This window comes from Oreochromis niloticus, unplaced genomic scaffold (genome assembly GCF_001858045.2).
Source record: "Oreochromis niloticus isolate F11D_XX unplaced genomic scaffold, O_niloticus_UMD_NMBU tig00007864_pilon, whole genome shotgun sequence".
In the NCBI taxonomy this organism is placed as follows: Eukaryota; Metazoa; Chordata; class Actinopteri; order Cichliformes; family Cichlidae; genus Oreochromis; species Oreochromis niloticus.
In genome coordinates, this window is record NW_020328812.1 from 72,716 (window position 1) to 93,151 (window position 20,436).

Consider the following 20,436-nt stretch of genomic DNA (forward strand, 5'->3'; position numbering starts at 1 on the left):
CTAACTGAAGATGAACTGCATGGTTGATGCTTCATAAAGTGAAGTATATTCATATGCAGCCAAATGTTCATAATGGAATTTTCTATGTTAAGAAGAAAAGAAGAAAATGAAATGAAGCGATTTTGAAGCTAAAAGTCAGACACAGAGAGGATGAACGTTTATGGTTAGTTGCTCGAGTCCTTGCGATGAGCAGAGACGTCATCTGAAGACTCGTCCCGTGAGTCCACAGTTTGACACAAATTCATAGAAATTCTATCAGGATAAGATAGAAGATCTTTATTGTCACTGTTACCAGAACAATGAGGAGTTTGGCATCTCTCCATTGGCAGCTTGTATCTGTTTACATTCAGATTCTCAGGATAATAGAAGAAGATAAATAAAGATAAGAACAAGTTTCAGAGGTACCTACACAGGGAATGTGTGTAATGCACAATAAATGAAGTAAACAAAAGGATCTGCACAAGTTATACACAGAAACAAATCTATAGATATATCTGCAGGTACAGTGTAAAGAGGAGGATCAGGTCAGTATAAGGTGCTCTGTGATTGGTGGGATTGCACATTGAGTAAGTGGTAGGAATGCTGGTTGCTGCTGTAAAAGAATACAGTTCTATAAATAGAGGCAGGAATTCTACTGTAATGAATACTGGTTAGAAATAAATCTAGTGCAAGTGTCCATGAGTGTTAACAGCACAGTTAACCTTCAATCAGGGTGGAGGTAGAAACTTCTACTGAGTCTGTTTGTCTTTGTTGGACCTGTAGAGTTTACCAGAGGGAAGGTGGGAAAGTGAGTGTCCAGGGTGGAGGGGTCCTTGATGATGATGCTTCCTGCTGAAGGCTGCCAGTATAGATGTCTCTGAGGGGGGTTAGTGAAGAGCCGATTGGCCGCTCTGCTGCCCTCACCACGCGCTGCAGTTTCCTCTTGTCCTCCACAGTGCAGCAGTTGAAGCAGAGGGTGCAGCAGGAGGTCAGAAGGCTCTCGATGGTGGAGCGGTAGAAATTAATTAGCAGGCTTTGGGGCTTGACATTGCTTCCTGAGGAAGTGCAGCCTTTGTTGTGCTTTCCCTACCTGGTGGGAGATGTTTGTGGACCAGGTAAGGTCGGCCGAGATGTGGACTCCGAGGAACTTGAAGCTCTCCACCCTTTCTACCTCCTCCATCAATGTAGAGGGTGGAGTGCTCAGATGGCTTTGTTCTGCTGAAGTCGATTATCATGTCCTTGGTCTTGGCTGTGTTCAGATGCAGGTTGTTGTGGTCACACCATTGCTTCAGATGCTGAACCTCCTCTCTGTAGCTGAATCATCGTTGTTGTCCATCAGTCCTGTGATGGTGGTGTCAGCACATTTATAATGGTGTTACTGGTGTGGACTGGAGAACAGTCATGGGTGAAAAGTGAGTAGTGAGAGGGGACTGAGGACACACGTTCAGAGTGAGGGTGGAGGAGGTGTGGCTCCCATCCTGACGTTCTGGGGTGTGTTGCTCAGGAAGTCCAGTATCCAGCTGCACAGTGAGCTGCTGGGTCCTAAGTTGCTGAGTTTATGAACCAGTTTGTGGGCTTGAACTGTGTTGAAGGTAAAGTCCACAAACAGCATTCTCACGTACGTGTTTCCTACTGTCCAGATGTGTGAGGGTTGTGTGAAGAGCTGTAATGATGGCGTCCTCTGTCCACCTGTTTGCCTTCTACAGACTGTAGCAGTGAGAGGTTGAAGATGGTGGTGAAACCTCTGCTAGTTGGTCTGCACATGCTTTAAGCACTCCACCGGCTGCACCGTCAGCACCAGCTGCTTTCCTCACATAGACTCAGTGTGGCTCTGACCTGATGCTGCTCCAGCTGGATGGGGGCGTCATCCCTCTCTGTAACAGCAGGATAGGTGTTGGTGTCACTGTTTTGTTGGTCAAAGCGGGCGAAGAACTGCTTTATGGTGTCAGGTGAGGTGATGTGCGGGGAGTTTGTTTGTGTGCGATTGTCCTTGTAGCCAGTGAGTGTCTGGATCCCTGCCACATGTTTCTGGAGTGGTTTGTGTTAAAGTGTTCCTCGATGCGCTGTTTGAATCTGCGTTTGGATTCTTTGATGCCTTTAGATCAGACGCCTCTTTGTAGGTTTGTTGGTCTCCTGATCTGAAGGCACTGCTCTCAGTAGAGCTTGCACCTGGTGAAGTCTGGAGAGGCCTCAGAACCATCTCAGGCCACAAACATCAGAACTCTCTGCCTGGGAGGGATGTGAGGTGGGCGAATGAACTGAATCATTTCTTCAACAGATTTGATTCAGCCATGAGGCAGTCTCCAACATCGGCTGCAGACTCACCCACCCCCACTGCTGCTGTTCCACCTCAGACACTTCACTCCTCTATTCACCCTGCTCACTCCTCCCCACCCCCAACAACAGCATCCAATACACACTCAACAGAAGGTTCCAGCCTGTCTCTCTCAACCACCCAGGTTAGGAGGGAACTGAGGAGGATTAATGGCAAGAAGGCAGCGGGCCCAGATGGCATCAGCTCAAGGGTCGTCAGGTCCTGTCTGTGAAGGTTCTCAGTCATCCAGGTCATCGTAGTCAAAGGAGTTTGCAAAGAAAAGCGTCTGGACTTCTTAAAGTTGCTTGAAGACGTTTCACCTCTCATCCGAGAAGCTTCTTCAGTTCTAAGGTCAAATGGCCGAGAGTCCCAGATTTAAACCCAGTGGGAGTATCCCCCCAAAGAGGGACAAAGGACCCCCTGGTGATCCTCTAATCACATGAGCCAAGGTGTGAAAGCGGGTGTGGGACCTAAGAAGTCCAGACGCTTTTCTTCGCAAACTCCTTTGACGTCGTCAGGTCCTGCGCGGACCACCTGTGTGGGGTGATGGAGCACCTCTTCAACCTGAGCCTGAGGCTGGGAAGAGTCCCACAGCTCTGGAAAACCTCCTGTGTTGTACCAATGCCAAAGACTTCACACCTCAACAGCTACAGGCCGGTGGCTCTGACATCCCACCTGATGAAGACCCTGGAGCGGCTGGTCCTGGCTCAGCTTCAGCACCTGGTGAGCTCATCACTGGACCCACTTCAGTTTGCCTACCAGCCTGGCATTGGAGCGGATGATGCCGTCATTCACCTTCTACATCGTTCCCTTGCTCACCTGGAGACCGCTGGGAGCACTGTGAGAATCATGTTCTTTGATTTCTCCAGTGCCTTCAACACTATTCTTCCCTCGGTTCTGAAGGACAAGCTGGAGAACTCAGGAGTGGACCATCACCTCACTACCTGGATTTTGGACTACCTCACCGACCGACCACAGTATGTGAGGACTCAGGGCTGTGTGTCGGACAGGGTCGTCTGCAGTACGGGGGCCCCACAGGGAATGGTTCTGGCTACGTTCCTCTTCATCTACACTGCAGACTTCTCCCACAACTCCACCCAGTGCTTCCTGCAGAAGTTCTCTGATGACTCTGCAATAGTCGGCCTGATCACTGATGGGGACGACAAGGAGTACAGAGGACTGACTCAAGACTTTGTGGACTGGTGCCAGCTGAACTACCTCCAGATCAATGCCAGTAAAACCAAGGAGCTGGTGGTAGACTTCCGCAGGCACAAACATCCTCCACTGCAACCACTGAACATCCAAGGTATGGACATCGAGGCTGTGGACAGCTACAGGTACCTTGGTGTTCATCTGAACAACAAACTGGACTGGACTCATAATTCAGACGCCCTCTACAGGAAAGGGCAGAGCAGGCTGTACCTGCTGCGGAGACTCAGGTCGTTTGGAGTAGAGGGCCCACTCCTGAAGACGTTCTATGACTCTGTGGTGGCCTCAGCCATCTTTTATGGTGTGGTCTGCTGGGGCGGCAGCATCTCTGCTGGGGACAGGAAGAGACTGAACAGGCTGATCCGAAGGGCCAGCTCTGTTCTAGGATGCCCTCTGGACCCAGTGGAGGTGGTGAGTGACAGGAGAATGGTGGCTAAGCTGTCATCCCTGTTGGACAACATCTCCCACCCCATGCATGAGACTGTGACAGCACTGAGCAGCTCCTTCAGTGGGAGACTGCGGCACCCACGGTGTGGGACGGAGAGATTTCACAGGTCTTTCCTCCCCACTGCTGTCAGACTCCACAACAAAGACTTTAACTGATCAAACACACACATCCACACATGTGCAATAATCTTTTCTGGCATCATTGTATTTTTACTCAGTTGTATATTTTATTCTACTGTATATAGTATTTTATTTTATTCTATTCTGTACAGTTGTGTGCTGTATTTATTCTTATTGTATTCTATTTTTTGCTTCATAACTTTTGCACTGTCCACTTCCTGCTGTGACAAAAAATATTTCCCACGTGTGGGACTAATAAAGGTTATCTTATCTTATCTTATCTTATGATCCAAGCCACACGCTTTAATCAGCTGCCCAGGACAACATGGAGGGCACCTCTGCCTCAATCACCCTGGACAACAAAGACATTAGCAACACTTCACCAAGAAGGGGTAAAGGCACCCAAATACAAAATGTTTTAGGTGAATATACTTGTGATCAAAGGACAAGTTTATTGTTTTCAGACATGACACTATTGAGAGCTTTTATCATAAATCATTTCATCTTCTTTGAGAAGAAGCAGAACACAGGATGAAGAAAATGACAGCGTATGTGAACTACAAGAGGGACCAATGTGTAGCACATTGGAAGAAATGGAAGGACTATATAATAAGACGGAGGCCAGATGTTGACTTTATTAACCTTAAATAATATATCAGCTAAGCACAAGAACTTATTCAGTACCGTATTTGTAAACCTCCTAAGACCCAAACTCTTCCACGGCATGCATTTTTGATTTCTCCTTGATATTTGGGCATATTTGGACTCAATGAATGTAAAAGCAAAGAATGACCAGATTTTTTTTTTTTGTTTTACTTGATTTTTGTTTCTAAGAAAAATGAGAGCCACATATGAGGATATTCGTTTAAAATTTCAATAGAACCGTACCAGTATAATGTCCTCGTAAGTGGATATCAGGCTCTTGTAGAGCAAAATTGAGTATTTTGGTCTAAATAACCCAAAATGTGATGTCCACATATGTGGATGCCAGGTCCGGTTCGATCCCTGGCCTTTCTGTCCTGGCCTTTCTGTCCTGGTCGTTGTGTCCTTGGGCAAGACACTTTACCCTACCGCCTACTGGTGTTGGCCAGAGGGGCCGATGGCGCGATATGGCAGCCTCGCTTCTGTCAGTCTGCCCCAGGGATGTGGCTACAACCGTAGCTTGCCTGCACCAGTGTATGAATGTGAGCGTGAATGAATAATGGCATTGTAAAGTGCTTTGGGTGCCTTGAAAAGCGCTATATAAATCCAATCCATTAGTATTATTATTATTATTTTCTCAAAACTGCACCTTATGTATGAATTCTGGTTGTGCTTATTGACCATTAACAGATTTTATGTGGTACACTGTGCTCAGAAATCTGTCAAAAATGTTTTAGTACGACTTTGGTAAGCTATGAAGCCACACCACTTGATGGATTGTCGGAGCATTACAGCTACCGTAGTCAGGAGCCTTGCAGAGTAATAGTAATGAACTTCAACATAATATTACTGTATTGTGTGTGTAATAAGGACCCCAAAATGGTACGGAAGCGGAGGAAGCAAGAAGAATGAGTTGAGAAAAGTTAGACGTATCTGACTGTTTGGTTTTGCTTTATGCACCTTATAATATGGTGCGCCTTATACTCGAAAAAAATAGGGTAGCTTATCTTTCTTGAAGAAATGTGCTCCAAAAAAGGAACTTTGTGTTGGCAAGATTGTTAGTTAATCATTTATAAATCAGTATTGTCTTTATGGAAAGCAATTTTTTTTTTTAAAAAAGTGAACACGTAAAGCTGCTGTGTTAAGCGATGCGGTTGAAAAATTTGGTGCAACCGTGGCAAAACGTTAGTCTAGAGCCCTGCCTTAGACTGTTTTTTAATACAGCAAGCTCGTACAGCCAAGGCAGACTGTTGCTCTAGTGTGCCGATTGCAGCGAATTCCAGGACTGTGTTTCCTGATGTTGAAGTCTCAGACAGTAATCGAGGTTCAGTTCACATCTTACTACAGTGTTGATTATATTCAACACTGTACCCCCTCATTTCTAACATTAAAGAAAGAAGAAAAAAGGACCCTTGATTTCTAGATTTAAAAAAAAAAAAAAAAAGCAAAAAAACCAACAAAAAACATGCCCAAAATCAGGTCAAATGAAATCCCTGCATTCAAGTTATCACAAGCCCACTTAGCTTGATGATTATGAGTAAAGCCTTGATATTCTTTTCTAAATATTCAAGTTGCAATAATAGCCTCTTGGGTTTATTGGATGACTTTACTAGAGCGAGGGATTTCCCTTTTACTCTAAAACATGAGGGATGGGGGGGATTCTGTTCCTCTCAGTGCACTTATGACAGTGAGACAGTTTTTCAAATTAAGATGCAACCTACAACACTTGATTCAAATAACTAATATACATTCAATTTTCTATCAAACTCAGTTTTCAACCCGAATGCTTTCTCATTCTTAACTTTTTAGCTGGCTTCATTTAAATACTCATTGTGGCAATTTGGGGAGGAAATTCAGATTAATCAGACTCACACACCAGCAGAGTTTAATGTTTAAATTTTTTTACTTTATTTTTTTTTTAATTCAGGGGAGGGGGGGCGGAGGCAGTCCCGGCAGGAGCAGATCCGTTTTAGATGGGCCGTCATGCTGCGAAGAATTGCCGTTATTCCCTCCAAAATGACCACCATTTCGTGGGCTCCATGGGAGCTTACTATAAAAGTAAGCAAACAGAAGAGGGGGGGGAAGAGAAAAAAAAAAAAAAAAAAAGCATTGCACGAGTGGAAGTAAGCATCAGTCGCTTTCAAACAAAACCCTATAAATACTGACCCCTTCCTCTTTCAAAGGAGTCTCCAAACTTACTGTGAGACATTCTCATTACATTTGGCCCACATTCCCTGTCAAAATCACCTCCAATCCCACAGTCCATCTCTGACAATGCAAGAGATGAAACCAGACATCCAGCTAAATGTAAAACTGTTCTGGAGTGCTGAGTAGGTTCTCAAAATGCCCTTACCATTCATTCTGCCCATCCTTGAAGACATTAACACAGAGGGCACAATGTGAAATCTTTAAACATATAGAAAAAAAACTTATATCCTTTGATTACCAAACTTTTAAAATAAATCCCATTAAATAGTGTTTCTCTTTGAATAATCTTTGTGATGGAGCACAAAACTGCTGCTACAGTTTCACATTGTTGTTGAAAAGTATTAACAATCATGTTTCGTGAACTTGGAAGGAATCAGGTTTTTTTTTGTGAAAGACTAATGAAATGCATCAATTTGTTTAGTTTTAAGAATCTGCAGTTAGGTACCTCCAGTACAAGAAAAGACATCATTTTAAACTCTCCAAACCTTCAATGTTCACTTTGTTCTAGAACGAAGCTAGAGTGTATACTCACGGGGAAGAGCAGCTGCTCTACCTGGTGGAGGCACACTAGAGCGAGATTCCTCATCCTGTAAAAATAAAAGTCATTCTAACCATACTCATCATCATATCATGCAGCGCTAATGTACAGTAAAGGCTAAGCATCATATCAGTTTGACCTGCACTGTTCAGCTGTCTATAGAACATTGCTTTAAAATCATTAAGGAGAACACACGCACAGATATCTTGAAACCAAGTCACTGTAATAGCATGTTTGACAGTTTCTCCCCTCTGTGACCTCCATCCTTTACTTTTAGGGGTTGTTAAGGGTCCGAAATTGAGGACGAGAGTAAAACAAGGATAGTCCAGAAGAGGTCGTTCAAACAATTGATTTTAATGCACGCAGCGTGGAGAGGTGTAAACTGCAAAACAGTTGTACATCTCTACCCAAAATACACTCTAGATTGCTTTTATAACATCAGGGTATTGTAACGCCCCTTCTTGCGTTTACAAGCACATAATTTGCATGTACAGAACATTCATGTATTTTAAGAATTAAATGCAACATAGAGGTTCCTCCTTGTGGCATACTCTTCCGAATATGGTGATGACCTAAGGCCTTTGAGGTCACCATGGACTGGACATCCTTCCGTCACCTGTAACTAAGCAAACTCAAATACCACAAGAAGCTGAATACATTCAGGCCTTTGCTCAGCTACTATTTTACTGTAACAATATACTCAGCATATGAGTTATGATACATATATATTTAACTCAATCATTTTAAAGTAGTTATAACTGCACCTGTAATAAACATGTTAATATTTGATTATGATAACCCCTATAATATAAATTATAACATAATGCCAACAACTTCAATAAATGCTTGGATGAAATGATAATTAATGCAATGATAAAGATGATGGTTATGAACAGTAACCCTAAAATAATTCCTATAATTCTACAATTCCCTCTCTTGACGTCTCTTCCAGAGACGTCACTCCTTGACCCACTCTGTCACCTCTAGATCCATTAATGGCATCATGGGCCCCGAAACCACCATTCCCAGGTCTACTGCCTTCGCTCTGACCCTCTCTAGCCGTCCCCTGACTCAGCAAACCAGACAATAACCTCACGTCATCTAGGTGGTCCAGTAATAAAACGCCAGCTCCCACTTGAAAACACTTCATGCTTAAGTGGTCTCTGCTCCTTTCCTGGGTCCCTCTCTAGTGGAAATCTAGTGGAATGGACCCTCGTCATCAATCACTAAGTAAACTGAATTGGCGCAGGTCTCAAATAAGAAGTAGAAGACACTTGGGCCTTCGCTCAGGCCTGCTACTAGATTTATGTGTATTGTAAGCATGCATGCAATTAACCTGCTATGTTCTCATCTTCCCTCAACATGTATCACCTGGACACTCTCACCAGTGAAGCTTAAAACCCTCTTGGATAGAACATCAACTCTAAACTAGCACAGTTATGCAATGTGTATAAAATGAACTAAACCTGTGAATAGAATGAATGTGATGACAAACCTATTCAATGCAATATGAACCCTGTAAACAATATTACTGGTAAACAATGCTGTAAAACATGTTCTTAATGCAATCATAATAATGCAGATTATATAATAGGAATAAAGAATTTCCCTCAACCCAGGCAGGGTTCGCAACCCTCGCCATTATCTTTACCAACCATCCTCTGACACAAGGAGTGATACCACAACTAGCGATGACCAATATTCCCAAAAATATAGTCAAAGAAAACATCACTGACACTTGCCAAGTTTACTTAGCCACACCTTTCCATTGTCCAAACACAGATGTCATCCAGGACGCCAGCAGATTTTCGATACCTGAGTGCTCATGCATGGTTTTAGATAATTCGATTTTGCTCTCCCGTCAGTGAACTCGGACCTAATTGTTCTGCGAACCCCATCATGGCGTCCCTGGTTTGGTTAGAGAGTCTCAGCAGGTTGTAATGAACATAATGCGGCCAACATTTTTCTTAGGCGTTACCCAAAGAAATATACTCTCCAATCCTGCAACTACCTGACTTACCAGCTTGCACTCATTAGGAACTCCCCTGGGCACTCCTATGGAGTCTATCCAGGTCGGCGAGTTCAAACGAGGATCATATGCATGGGTAGTCTGGGTCCCTCTTTTGGCCAAAATGTATCTCTTACGTATGGCAGCTAAAGTTCACGTGTTATGTTGTGGAATAGCCTTTACCTGGTTTCCAATAAGCATGATCGGAGCTCCCAATCGCACCATCGCACATGTCCCTACGCTTCCCATAGGAACACGAATATCTTCCCCACAGTATTAGTAGAGCCCACTTCTTGCCCATGTTCCAATTACCGTGGTAGGGTCGCTTACATTGTTGGTGGTTCGTCCTGTGAGTGTGACAGCACACCTAGTTGGGTCGATCTCTCCCACCTTGTACTTTTCATTATCTGTAGAAAACTTGAAACATGTAATTATCTTATTTTAGCATAAATGGTCCCACTGCTGTCTGCTTTGAAATGGCAGGGAAAAGTCTGGACAACAAAGTACAGTTGCCAGTAGTCACTTCACTTCTAGTTAACTGTAACATACAATCATAGCCCCACTCATCCTCTAATGCAATGGTGCGGGCTCTGTAAACAACCGTGACCTAGCTGAAGCACAGGCAACACAGTCAGATACATGTTGTTCTCTAGCATCTTGAGCCACCCAATCAAGCCAGAGGTTACTGTCCTTGAAACCCGTGGCGCGCTTTATCAACTCTTTAAGCTTCAGTCTAAAGTAATCTGTTGTCAGAAGTACTCTCCCTTTTGGTTCCTGTTCCTTTTGAGCTACTGTTCCCGAAGTTACCATCTGATCAGTCAGAATGGTGATTAAGCTTTCTGCGAGCGGCTTAGACTTTGCATCAACTAAATTTACCCTAAGCATATCATGGGGTGATTGCAGACCCGTACATCATACGCTCTCCAGCTACTACTAGCTCCTGTACACTTAATGACGTCACACAAATCAAATGTGAATGAGCTGGTAGACCCTTTACCATAATTCAACCCTATGCCCTTATTCCTGCTGAGACACTCATCACCTTTACCTGACACCTCGCGCTTTTGTCTTTTTTACCGATCCTGTTTTAGCAACTACAGTCTCAGGAAGTGCTGGGCTGGACTGGCCTCCGTGTTCAGACAAGTGGTTCGGAGTGCCCTGCAAAATATAGACAATAAACAACACAGCCATAGTTAATATCATTGCATACAATAAACATGTAGTTGTAAGGAACATTCTAATCAGTTTTCTCATTACGTGTCTCTGATTCGTGTGTTTGCATCATGTTATATAAACTTTGTATACTTTGTAGTGCATTATGCTAAACAAACCAACCCTTTCAATTCCCCAACCCTATCTGTCTCCTCAACGGGTTGTATGTTTTCAATGTTTCCTTATTATTTTGTCATAAAATAAATCAAACAAATAACTTAAGCTGTGTGACGGCACCTTGCGTTTACGCCAGGCTGTGCGCTGCCCTGAATCTACTTGCTACACCCCCCTTTCACCCAATTTAATTTCTCAATCTTAGTTTAAACTATTCCTGACCTTCCCCTTCTCTCATCTGATCATCTCAAGCACGTCCTGTACCAAATTTGCTTCCTCTTTTCAAGCCCACATTTAATTACAAGCTCTAACACATTTGCCCTATACGGCGGTCTCGACGTATTTCCTGTCTACTTACAAAAATACCAGAGTTATTCTCAGAACTCAGAGCTGAAGTTCCCCTTTTCTAAGTCTGTATGTTCAAGAAGAGAGCAAGCTGCTAGTCGGTAAACAACTTTATCATCACATAAGTTATTAGGTAAAAGTCACGTAGACACATTTCATGTAGCTAATAACATATATACAATTTTCCTTTGACATATCTGTATGTGCATGCCTAAATTATAACCTCTTATTCTAGAAATCAAAAATAACCTGAAAATAACACTTTCTGCCTCAGTTTTACCATACCTAAATTATCAAAAAACCTAAACATCATCAAGTAATCCTAAAACCCCTTTCAAATTAAACCTTAAATCCTGTAACTCCCCCCTTTTTGTGACACATCTCATGTGTTACAAACTCAAAATCCTTCACTCAGGTTAGGGCATTAAAAGAAAAGGTTAGTCGTATCATATTAAGTCTACATGCTCCGGACCTTCAAACCTGTTTTTAAGGAATGAAATCAAATTAATCATCATGCCAAATCTTTTCTTGGCTCCATCCACAGCCTGCATCCTTGGAACGTCCTAGAAACAAAAACCTGTGTGTTAACCAGAACTTCACATTTCATACTCAATTTCCCCACTTATGATCCAACCTGTGTTATAACACAAAATAAACTTAAACAGAACAGTTATTAATCATGTGTTACCTCAGTTAATGGTAACTTGAGTTACCTCAAACAATGTTTCCCTTTTAGCATTTGGCATTCTATAATGTAATAACATAATCCAACCCCAGTAAATAATTTTCTCAAAACAAACATCAACATCCCCAGAATTAAGTCTTCCACTCCTCCTGTTTGTCAACCTTTTATTTATTTCCCCTCTTGGTCCCATCACTCGCATTCACTCACATGCATTCACACATGATATTTTTTGCTGATACTGCAGCCTTCTGCGCACGTCATCAGATGCTCCACATCAGCAAAATGAGCTCAATCATTTGTTTTATTTCGTTTTCCTTTTTAGGAAAATAGTTCTCTATACTTTTGACTGGATTGACTCGCTGCAATCCTTACTTGGTAATTTGTCCGCGCCGTCAGTTCACTCTCTTCCAGGCCTGCTTAGAGCAAAAATGAGAAAAAAGAGAGCTGATTGTTAGCTCATCAAAGTACAAAACAAAATCACCTGACAGGTTTTTTCTAAGTGCACTGTTATAAAAACTATGGGCCCTTTTAGACATGTCCATGTTTATCAAAACTCCCTCTATTAAAATGAAAAACAACAGCCCCAAAAAATCTTAAACCATCTTAAATTTCACCCATTCAACGCACTGAAAACCTTGTCCAAACTGCACCGTTTTACACACAACCATGTCCCCTTAGACACTTCGCCATACTTAGATTCAGCCTAAAATATAAACACGTTATAACAATGTGTCAACACTAAATTATAAATTTCTTGTCCAAATCTGCACCTTCAACAGAAATGCATGTTGAAACCTTAACACCTTATTGAATTATTTTCATTTTCTTTCTATACTAATCACTTACTTCTATCAATCAGTGCAAAAGCACTCCTAACTCACTCTTATAAAACTGCTTTAATCACTTTTCTTCTGTTAATTTCCATTTATTTTATTAAACATTCACACCATTCTCTCACTCATACAACCAGCAAGCTGATCTTCATTGCATATGCTTGTGTTCTTAGCCAGGTTTTCAATCAATGTCTCTATGCATCAAGCTTTGATTAGACAAGCTTCATGAGCTTGTCTTTGTAAGGTTAATGCATTTTCTGTTTGTGTGTGGTATTTTGCATCTATGGCTTCGCAGTCTCCCAGACTCCTTCCCAATTCTCCAGTTAAGCAGTCAGTTTTTTCTTTCCCCGAATTACTAGCCCAAACTTTTGATCTCCCACCTTAAATAAAAGCACTCCTGGTCTTCAGCCAGGAGTTAGGGCTTACTTTTCAGGTTCCTGGACACATCATTCTGTGAACAATTCAACCAGAAACTTGCCTTAACATATCCATTGATGTTAACCTATAATTTTCTTCCGACTGCTGCTGTGGAGAATTTGTCCGGTTCTGCTTCACTCCTGAAAATAACAAAACTAAGACATTTTCATTATTATCACAAGTGCCTAAATAACCCATTTCTCTATCTCTGATCAGAAACACCAATTATGCCATGCATGTAAGCGTGTTCTTCCTTGCATTTTATGTTAATTGAGTGTAAACTGCTTCTTCATTGCATCCTATATATTCATATTTAATTTATGCATTTCACCACTGAGCTTTAGATTCAAACTATCTCACTTCTAATTCATTTCAAAAATAATCTCACATGTAACAATTTGTATGTGTGTTTTCTATTCCTTAAGGTAATGACAATTATTTCTTTCATTATTCTCACCTTTTCTAGTGTTTACCTCTTTGTTATGCTGTGGTGGACATCCCTAAACAGTCATGAGTTCAGGCTTCAATTTCAATCCAATCATCTCCTATCTTCTCGCAGTCAAACTCGTCCAGCTTCACCTGAGACTGGACCCCATCCCTTTCTCACAGTGCCCTGTTCGGGCTTCAAAGCTCCAGCAAACACAGTCTGTTTCTTCTCTGTTTTGGTCTTTCCGTATTCTTCTTCGACGTTAAGTTCCCGTCCGGCTTTTCAGTCTTCTCTTCCAAGATTACTTCAAGCATGGCAAATATCACACTCAATGTCCAGTACTCTTCCACAATTCTTTATCCCACTGTTCAACTGCCCAGCCTGTATTTTCACAGTACATGTTGTTTTACTCTTACATGCTGCTGCTGGTCGTCAGTCGTCATCAGTGTTAATGGATCAGTGGCACTGTCGTTTGCCTGCTGTATTCGAGTCCGCGATGTTCTGTCGGTCTTCATCAGGAGATTGACTGTCCTTTGAACTTCTTCTCAGTTTAGGGACAAAGTGACAGGTGAAGCTGTAGAATTTCAGCCAAAAAGTGGCCTGTTTTTCCCAATTGTTCCTCTATACTTTCTGCCGGTTACTCAAGGTTCAATGTTGAGAGAATTCCACCTGTATTGGCACACTAAAGCATACAATTAGTATTATATTCATTTTTTATCTTAAAACCTCGATTTGCTTCATCTTCTTAGAATTTAACTCTGTCCATTTCTCTGGGTGCTCCCCTGACATCATCAGTCACACACACACCTTCCTGTCACACACACAGCAGCACAGTATTTCCTATTTCTCTTTCCTGTTTCTACAGATTAATCAAACACTTGTTTTTTCATATTTACAGTCTACAAACCCTCTTTAGTTTTACTAAGTCTTGGTCTAAAAACAATACACCTTCCTTTCATACACACTTTTAAATAGAGCTCTTTCAAACATAAAATAAACTCAACCTCTCATACCATCACTCAAGGTCAAATATCTTCATAGACCCAAAAGTAAGCATATTATTTCCCTAGTCAAAAGTCAAACCGTTACTCACAGTAATTTTTAATCTAACAGCCTTTGTGTTTTGAAACTAAAAAGAGGAAGGAACAGCGCCCAATTTAAACTGCGCATGTTGTCACTCAACAACACACACACAGAAAATGTAACTGTATATATTATCTCAAACTGAAACAGAACCCATCTAAAAATCCTAAAACATCTTACTTCGACACCCCAAAACACACATCGCTTACAGACATCCTTTTAATTAAATTATCTCAAATTCAATTTCAGTTCTTAGAACCCAGATAACGGTCTTAAGTATCAACAGTTTATGTATCCTATCTCAAAACCCAGCAAAAATTCATACAGTCATGGCAAGAAATAAAACTTTACTTACAGTCTTGTAATAAACAAAACCAGCGTCTTAAATCCAGGCATCAGCCATGTGTAGCAGTCTCTATAAACTTCCTATCAGTCTTACACAGTTTTACCTAGTACAGACACGTGTCAAGCAAACCCCATACTCATATTCTACAGTTATCATGAAATACTTATCATAATCAACAACAGTCACACAAATATAATAAACATAAACTGCATTTCTTCCCTTAAAACACAGATTGAAGTCGTCCTTAACCCAGGCTCTGCAGTCAGTCATTAGCCACTCATTAGTAAACAGGAAATGTCACTCTAAATAAGTCACAGGCATCTCATTTACATAGACACAGACACACTCTCAAAATAACCAGCCTGCTGCAGTGCCCGTGGCAGACAGAGCCTATATACAAACATAGAAATTATAACACAGAGACGTCTGATAAATTAAATAATATTTACAAGGCCTTAAATTGCACAACCTACATAATTTAGACAAAATTTGAATTAACCCTCCAAGGGACAAACTCCAAGTTTTTGATCATCAATGACAGTCTCAGTTCCAAACTGTATCTGCTCTAATCCCTAAATATCCTAAGTAAATTTAAAAGCGTCCAACGCCCAAGCTCCAAGCTTTATTACCCAAACAAAGTGCAAACACCGTTCCAAACGGTCAACTGATCCAATCAGTAGCTATTTTGGACTGTCCTCAGTTGTCCACGATTGCCAATCGAACTATCCCGTCCAACGGAAGATCCTGGTCGTCACCAGGAAATTGGGAGCGTCACCTCCGAACAATGCACTTTCTTAGAACTTCCCACAGTTCCGTTCTAGAAAAATTTGCATGTATTTTAAAGACATCCTACGAAACCACAAAACCGACTATATTGATGTCCAAGCCCAGCTTTATATTCAATTATAACTGTATGACCATATACAGATTTCAAATGACCTATTTCCTAAATTCAGTAGTCCAACTACTTTAGATTCTCTTTCCTTAGCAGTCCAACTGCATTTCCTTTAATCAGTACTGTCACTTAACCTTACATTATCATTACTTCAACTTCAATTCTCATGAGATTTTCACCAAAATCAAAACAGACCTTTACCAGTAATTTTCAGTGAGTAGACTTTCAATTTTGTCAGAACCAATTCAGCACTGTTTGGAAATAATTCAACAGGTAGTGCCTTACCTTTGAATAAGCCGGCTTATGTCCACTCACTTCGACCACTGACTCGTGTCTGCTCGTTCGAGCACCTTGGACCCTCTCAGTCTCAACCTCCAACTCTCTCTACTCAACCTCGGCCAATGCACCAAATGTTACGGGTTCGAAATTGAGGACGAGAGTAAAACAATGATGGTCCAGAAGAGGTCAATCAAACAATTGATTTTTAATGAATGCACGCAGCGTGGAGAGGTGTAAACTGCAAAACAGTTGTACATCTCTCCCCAAAATACACTCTAGATTGCTTTTATAACATCAGGGTATTGTAACGCCCCTTCTTGCGTTTACAAGCACATAATTTGCATGTACAGAACATTCATGTATTTTAAGAATTAAATGCAACATAGAGGTTCCTCCTTGTGGCATACTCTTCCGAATATGGTGATGACCTAAGGCCTTTGAGGTCACCATGGACTGGACATCCTTCCGTCACCTGTAACTAAGCAAACTCAAATACCACAAGAAGCTGAATACATTCAGGCCTTTACTCAGCTACTATTTTACTGTAACAATATACTCAGCCTATAAGCTTTTAAGATTATAGATTTAACTCAACGATTTAAGTGGTTGTAACTGCACCTGTAATAAACATGTTAATATTAGATTATGATAACCCCTGTAATACAAATTATAACATAATGCCAACAACTTCAATAAATGCTTGGATGAAATGATAATTAATGCAATGATAAAGATGATGGTTATGAACAGTAACCCTAAAATAATTCCTATAATTCTACAGTTCCTTTTATACTTTCAGGACCTCCAAGTCTGCACTTATGTTTATTATCAGTTGGAGCCCCTCCTCATTCTTCTTCTTTGGTGCAACCCTGTAAATTTTGGGGTACCCCTTTGGCCCCTCCCCTTTTCTACAATTCACCTGTGGGAGAGGTCGGTGTCATTTCTTTCCCAACACTGTACAACACACATATAATGTATATTTAGCCACCCTGATGTTTCTGATTGTGTTTTTAGTTCAGTTATTGTCATCATTGTGTCTTTGCTAGATGCTGTAAATGTGTAGTACGTGTGTGCCACAGATGTGTTACAGGCACAGGCTATGCTAGCATGAAGAGATCATTCTTGCTAGCTTGGAAGTTGTGGTGGGTGGAGCTAACCCTCTTCCCTGCTGTTTGCATTTGGTTGTAGGAGGTGGAGCGAGCAAGTTAATGACTTGGAGCTCTTTGTTTCTTTGACCTTTCATTGTCAGACACAACGCAGGAACACGCCGGTTACATTAAGACAGATTTAAAAGATCTGGATCAGTAAGTTCAGAACATCATCAGTGACAGCAGTTTATATGTCTAAAGTATGACATCACAGACAGAGCAGTTATTTAGGAGCTGTTATGGTTGTAAATTATAGGTTTATTACTTAGAAAATGATTCATGAAGTATTTAGATAATAATAATGTTTCAGATGATTAACATACAGGATAATTCTGCTTCTATAAATGTTATGAAGTTTGATTTCTCTGAGCTTTCATAAATACTTATCTCTGACTGTAATTTCTGGTAACTGAGGCACTTACTAGTCGTTATTGTTAGTTAGTGCTTTTGTCTGATCTCAGCGAAGGAGACGATTATTCAGACTTTCAGGAGGTTTTAGATGAAACTGAAAGGCCCACAGAACCAAACACGTCTCAGCTGTGATCACACCAGAAACAGACAAACACAAAGTGATCCAACACACACCAAAGCCTACACTGCCATCTAGTGACAAACACTAGTACTGCTAGACAACCAGGCTGCTTTAAAGCAGGTGATGTTTAGGCTGAAAAATAAAAAATAAGTTGATAATAAACATTTGACAAAATCTTTTGGCAGCAAACATCTGGAAGTGAGCTGTTCTTTGGTGTAATTAACAGTTTATTCTTGTTGGTCATTATGTAATGAAAGGTAGCAGTAAAAGTCACACACACACACACACACACACACACACACACACACACAAACACACACACACACACACACATGGCTGACAACAACACCTACAGACACGTCTGTGACTGCGATGAACACCTGAGTGTAAGACGAGGACTGAATATGATACAGTAACAGTCAAATATGAATGTGTGTAACAGCATGATCATGTATTATACATATATCAGAAACATGTGACATTTAACAGCAGGTCAAATCTCTCTGAACATGAAACCAGTGTTGAAACCATTTCAGTCTCAGTCAGTGTTACTGAAACATTCATCTCCAACAGCATCACTGACACAGGCAGTTGGAGCAGTTACAGTCACATCATTGATCAGTGTTTTTATAACATGAGCTGCTGTTGCTGCACTAGTGCTGCTGCTCTCTTTCTCTTATTGTAGGTCTTTAGCTAACAACATCAAGTGTCTTCATATGACTGTTGTCTAATGTTCAAATGTAGATAACACCACCTGCACCACCCTGTTCCACAGCACTGCCCTCTCATGTAGGCTTGGCTGCAGCACATATTAGCAGCTGCAGTGACATCAGCTTTCTGTGCAGAACTAGACAGGAGATCCGCTCCATAGTGTCATCACATCTACAGACTGTTACATATTCTCACCTGGTAATAAGAAGCTGCACACAGCTCCAAGATTAACAGACTGAAGGAAATACAAATGAAAGTAAACTGAAATCTTGGAAACACAACATGAAACAGCTGGAAATATGTTCATGTTGCATAAAACACGTGTTGCATTACAGATATTTATATGATCCATATTTAAGGTGGATGGGCTCATCCAGCCACTCTCACACCATCATATCACCATCCTGGGTTAGTGTCTTGGTCTCAGGTCACAACATCAGCACAGTCTTGGCTTGGCTGAGGTAGCTGAGTGGTTCTTGTTGTCCCTGACAGCTGCAGGGACAGTGCCATCAGCCATGCAGCAGCACAATGACTGCTCACAGTCAGTGTGGCTCAGTCTACTGTAAACATTGTCCTAAAGTGGTGGCAAAGTGGCTGCAAGCTGGCTGTACATGCACTGTGTCCAGTACTCCCAGTACGTGCACCTGCAGATGATATCCACAAAGCTCTGAGTGTCACAGAGTGGGCCTGTGCTCAGGTCACTCTGCCCCATTGAATTCTACTCTAAGAGTTTTACAAGTGTGAGTAAAGTTATATATACAAGTTGGTGGCTGATAAGTTCTTGTAGTGACCCCTGACCCCGTGGTTCTTATTGGTTAATAGTAGCTTAGAGCATCTGCACCAATCATAAAGCAGCAAGTTTGGAGCTCGTGGGTCTCTGCAAGTAAGTCCCTGTAATGTTGGCCAAGCCTGATATACTAGAAACATCTGTCATTACCAGCAGATGAAGCTGCCCTTAAAGCAGGATCTCACTTTAAACCTGACAAAAGAATTTGCTATTAGCATACTATGGTTATATGTCTCTCTCTCCTGTCTCTCACCTGTCTGCCTGGGTGGAGCTCAGCTGGGCTACTATTGTCCGCTTAGTCCACAGTGGATTAAAAGAATATTGTGCAACAACACTAACACACACAATATCAGGATAAAACCTGATATTTAAATATTAATAAACAAACATATAAATATGACAATAAAATCATGCAGGTAAAACCAACACTATGCACCAATGCACAGTCTGATCAAACTGTGTGACATCAGCATGTTTCAGCTGTGACATTAAAGATCTAATCAAACTAATAATGAATCACTTTGTTTGTGCAGCAGGAAATGTTCAGGAGCTCGTCTCTTCCTTCCAGCTGCTCTGATGGATCAATAAACCTGTGATCATGTTGTAAAGTGAGTTTGTTTCTGCACTGTGTGAACTTGACACACACACTGAGTCAGTTTCTGGAGCATCCAGCACACAGTCTGACTGCAGCTCTGCTGGACCTGAGCGATCCCTCTGATCTTCTTCTTTCTAATCCTGTCCATCCTGCTCACCTCCAACCAAACTCTCAGCATCTTCAGCTCTGCCACCTGCAGCTCCTCCTGTCTGTGTGCCACCGTCTCCATCACAGCAGGTCTCACTGCCATCTCCTCCTCTTCACTCTTACTGCTCTCCTCCTGTCATAAATCAATCAGCCCTGACCTCCTCCTCATCTCTCCTTGTTTGTACTTTCTCTTCTCTGCAGACTCTCCTCCTCACTCTCACTACAGATCATAACTTTGTCTGCAAACATCAGAGTGTTCATCAGCACTGCAAACAATAAAGGGCTCAGAGCCACCTCTTTGTGAGCCCACTGCCTGAGCCTGTGAGTATTTAGAAAGTAGAAGGACAGAAACTCCAGGTGTGGACGAGGCTCGTTGCATCAAAAACAGCTGCTGCTGTGATTCCTGCTGAAGGGG

The 20,436-nt window shown here is 41.7% G+C and overlaps 1 long non-coding RNA gene across 1 annotated transcript; it reads right to left on the minus strand.

Moving 5' to 3' along the window:
• Window positions 1-6,632: 6,632 nt before the first annotated feature.
• On the minus strand, window positions 6,633-7,535 carry LOC109199591 (uncharacterized). Its single transcript, XR_002059909.2, has 2 exons — window positions 7,452-7,535; window positions 6,633-6,761 (listed from the first exon to the last, which is right to left on the minus strand). It is a non-coding gene; the product is annotated as an uncharacterized LOC109199591 (long non-coding RNA).
• Window positions 7,536-20,436: the final 12,901 nt, after the last annotated feature.